This window comes from Onychostoma macrolepis, chromosome 07, assembly GCF_012432095.1.
Source record: "Onychostoma macrolepis isolate SWU-2019 chromosome 07, ASM1243209v1, whole genome shotgun sequence".
NCBI classification, from domain to species: domain Eukaryota; kingdom Metazoa; phylum Chordata; class Actinopteri; order Cypriniformes; family Cyprinidae; genus Onychostoma; species Onychostoma macrolepis.
In genome coordinates, this window is record NC_081161.1 from 49,155,267 (window position 1) to 49,159,835 (window position 4,569).

At 40.1% G+C, this 4,569-nt stretch overlaps 1 long non-coding RNA gene across 1 annotated transcript; it reads left to right on the plus strand.

Moving 5' to 3' along the window:
* Nucleotides 1–3,480: 3,480 nt before the first annotated feature.
* Nucleotides 3,481–4,118, plus strand: LOC131544209 (uncharacterized). Its single transcript, XR_009272057.1, has 3 exons — nt 3,481–3,679; nt 3,900–3,969; nt 4,079–4,118. It is a non-coding gene; the product is annotated as an uncharacterized LOC131544209 (long non-coding RNA).
* Nucleotides 4,119–4,569: the final 451 nt, after the last annotated feature.

Below are 4,569 nucleotides of genomic sequence, written 5' to 3' on the forward strand. Positions count from 1 at the left end.
ACTTTTCACAGGAATTTTACCCATATTTTGAATTATGCACTGCATTGTGTTATGTTTTAGGGTTAAAGGAAATGTCCATAATGGATAATGAGTCTCATTGTCTTAGTGTGTGTAAGAACAAATTTGTACTTGAAATCTGCCTACAAACTTGGACACTTCTTTCGCAATAACTATTTTGTGCGTACTAATGTAGAAGAATTAATGATCCACACTCACGAACACAATCTTCTTTTTCGTTTTATTTTACAATCATTACCATTAGGGAATAGACACAAACGTTTCGGCTACCAAGCCTTCCTCAGTGTGTAAAGCAATTATGTCCCACTTTTCAAATCACCAGCCATGCCAACGTCATCACTCATCAGCCAATGCTGAATCAGCACAATCATTACAACATTTCCTTTTTAACTACTAGACAATTTTCACAACACAAAACATCATATTCACCAGTACATCACATTACACATCCGTGACTAAGGCAATAATTATCTAGGATTCTTCATTTATCACTATTATTCTAACCTACAGTTTAAATACACAATCAACAACTCCATCAGTAGATTAGTGCGTACTAATGTGAAATAATTTACAAAATTAAATTATTAGTAAATGAGACCCAATGTCCTGGCAGAAAATTAAGTCCATTTCTCTACAGATTTTGTTTTTGCAGTGCATGTTACAATGCTTTATCTGTATAAAAACAAATTATGTTGCATTGCTGCTTTTAACTGAGAGTTGCTGTAGTTTTCTATCCATTTTCCCTTACATTTTGTCAGTGTTTATCACCCCCAACATTGTTTGCATGCAATAACAAAAAGTCATAACAAAGACAAAGCTCATGGGGGTGTAGTGCCTGTAAACTTTGCCGCTCTGTGGCTTTGCATCAATACACAGATTCTGTTCTGTTATTTTCTCCACAGTCACGGGTTGGTTGGAAAGCAATGAGAAAGCTGAGGCGAAGATGTATATGAAAACAAGTGCAAATGATCAATGAAAAAATCAGAAACTTAAACAACCAAAGACACCTGGGACTAAAAAAAGGTAGCTAATGAAAGAACTCAACGAACCAAAACAGCGTGTGGAGTTACCATTCCCTCCAGTTGGCACAGCCTGGCGCTTTACAGAAAACAGTTCAATTTGGGAGAATGTGCATTGACGGAGCAGGGAATCATCACAGAGGAGCCGTCAGAAGAGATGACCACGGTGGATCAGAAGACCTTGGTTGATCCAGGAGGAGACAATCATGGCAGAGGAAGTGACCACAGCAAACCTGGAGACCCCAAGGAGGAGCCAACGGAGGAAAGGGCCACGGTGGAGAGGGAGACCCCCATGGCGAAGCCAGTGGAAAATAAGCCCTCTGTGGAACCAGCAGAGCTGGACCTCCCTAAAATTCTGGCAAAGCAGGGGACTTCGGTGGACCCAGTAACCATGGTGAAACTGGCGCTGATGCAGACCACCTAGGTGGAGTCAGCGGAGCTAGGACAGGTCCTGGTTTCTGCGTCAAGATGGTAAAAGTAACAAGTTCCTTGGAGCGTAGAGTGGACTTTAGTTGCCAACTTTGCTTGTCTGTCTAGAGCAAGATTTTGTTATGTTTATTTTGGTCTGCTCTACACTGTGGTATAAAGGTGTAGTATATTGTTGTATATAAAAATGGGACGCTGACAGAACCTTCTCCCACCTCAAAGTTCTGAAGACTCTGCTGTTACGTTATTGCTTTTATACCACCACTTCAGAAACGAGAGTCATCTGAAGGAGGCTATGGAGGCAAACTCAGGAGGACTTTTTTTGATCACAATGATCAGAATATGTTCAAAATTGCTGCCACATCTTAGGGCCATATAGATCTAGAACAGAGGTCCTGGAGAGTTACTTTCTGTCAGACTGGTTCTGGTGTGTTTGAGTGGGGTTGGAGATGAACTCCTCAGGCCGGGCACTCTCCAGGAGCAGTGGTGAAAACAATGCTGCAGCCTTCAGAAAAAGAACAGTACCCCCAAACAAGAAGCCTTGGTTTATTGCAGAGGTTGGCTCCCTCCTCAAAATACGAGATGATTTGCATTGAACAGCATTGAGGGAAGCCAGGAACAACCTCGCTGCTGGCGTAAGAACAGCAAAGGTCACATACACCCAAAGGATCCAGAAACAACGGTCCTGGAGCGCAACTGTCCTGCAGAATTTAGCTCCAACGTGCCTCAGCACACCTGTCTGGAAGTTTCTATTATAGCTGCATCCCAATTCAAAGGCTGCATCCTTCGAAGGATGCTTCGATTCTAGACTTCACAGGATTTCTTAACTGTGCCACCAGGTGTTCCCGATTGCCGCTCCTGTCGCATAGCAACAGTGCGTGAAGAGAGCTGCCATAGATGTTATTTGTTAAAAGAAAATGAAAATAACTATGGAGCTTGAATTGTTAGTTTTTGACTTTTAATTACTGAATTACACAACCCTGTTTAGTTTTTTTGCTGCTGAATATAAAAAAGTCCACTTACAAACCTTACTGCCACTTGCATATGGCAGCTGTCACAGTTGCTAGGCAACAAGAACAGTCCTCCCTAGACTAGACCAAACTGAGTCTAGGTTCACACTGCAGGCTAAAGTGGCCCAAATCCGACTTTTTGCCCAAATGTGACCCATATCTGATTTTCTTATGACAGTCTGAACAGCACAAATTAGATTTTTTCAAATCAGGCCCAGGCCACTTTCATATGTGGTCCTAAATCGTATACATATCCGATGTTTTGCAATGCGACTTCAATCTGAACGGCCATGTCGCATTTCATGCGATTTTTACGTCATTGAAATGCGACAGACGTCACAATTCTGCGCTGGAGGAAATCATGCTCTCCTTCTTCTTAATATTCTTCTTCTTATCACTTTGTTATTTAGGCTCCGATTGCACATTAACTTAAAAATTGCTGAAGACATGCTAACACGAGCAGCATCCATTTTTATTTCCACAAACACACTGCGCCGCGTCTGACATCACGTTGTCTTCTGCGCATGCAGGTCACTTCAGGGCCGTATACGGTTCACACATGAGACTGATGGCAGTAGCATTTAAATGACAATGTGAACAACGGCGCAAAAAAAATCGGATTTCAGAAAGAAATCTGATCTGAGCATTAAGACCTGCAGTGTGAACTAAGCCTGAGTCCTTCGGATGCTGCCTTTGATATGGGACACAGCTGTAGTTAGCAGCTATTTGTTTATTTTCTAGCAGTAAACTTTATTGTTAGGGTGAAGTTATATTTACTGTCCACAACATTTCTTTCCTTAATAAAATGCTCAAGTTACATCTGACATGAATATAAGGAAACCAACTGAACATGGATCCTGGGTTATGAACTGGCCATCAAACTACCTGATTGGGGATGGAGTTTGATTGCCGTCAACCTAAATTTTCATCAAACACCTGAACCAAATTGGCCTAATCACTTAACACACTTTAGGTGCCACCTGCCTCAATGAGCTCATGTTGATACCTGGCTAATCATGTCTTTGCACATTTCAGGACGTTGAAACCCTTTGAGTATAAAGCCTTCAAACACAGCGGTTTTTAAACAGGGTTTTGCAGATTTAATACAGGAGCCAAGTTTGGCTTGCAATTAAAAGTAAAAGTAAAATAAGAGCCAGAGTTAAGCGTAGTAGTTAAGGACTGAAAGAGTTTAAGTTGTCCAAAATGGTAAGATAGCAGTTTGTCTTTGCACTAAAACCTGAGAAGTGAATCACAAAAATGTGTATAAAAATTACTTTATCTGCTTTTAATACATTATATTTAGTTTTTTTTTTTTGGAAGGCACTATGCATTTTTAATTATTTTGAATAGATCTGTTAGATAACTACATTACTGGGCAGAGTGCTTGCATAACTTTTGCTGCTGTTTTTATCTTTATTTTTTTCAGATGAATGCTTTCATAGCCTGCCTTGCTGCTTGTCTGTTGCATGAGGTGTGCAGTGCATCAACACCTGTGTGTAAGTGTTTGTTTGTCATCTGATTACTTTGTAATTTCCATGAATAATATTGCATCGTGTATTGTGACGTTTCAAACATTACTCTCCCTTTTCATGTGCTGCTTCTTAGCTTGGTGCTATCATAGGCCTTCATGTAGTAAGTGGGTTTTTTTTTTTTTGGAAGGCACTATGCATTTTAAATATTTTGAATAGATCTGTTAGATAACTACATTACTGGGCAGAGTGCTTGCATAACTTTTGCTGCTGTTTTTATCTTTATTTTTTTCAGATGAATGCTTTCATAGCCTGCCTTGCTGCTTGTCTGTTGCATGAGGTGTGCAGTGCATCAACACCTGTGTGTAAGTGTTTGTTTGTCATCTGATTACTTTGTAATTTCCATGAATAATATTGCATCGTGTATTGATATTTCAAACATTACTCTCCCTTTTCATGTGCTGCTTCTTAGCTTGGTGCTATCATAGGCCTTCATGTAGTAAGTGGGTTTTTTTTTTTTTGCAAACTATATTTAAAAATAAAATGTGTGCTTCTCAGCTGTTTCAAAATCAGGGATTATACATGATTTGATGCTAATTACCAGGTGGGGATATTTTAAGGTGTCTT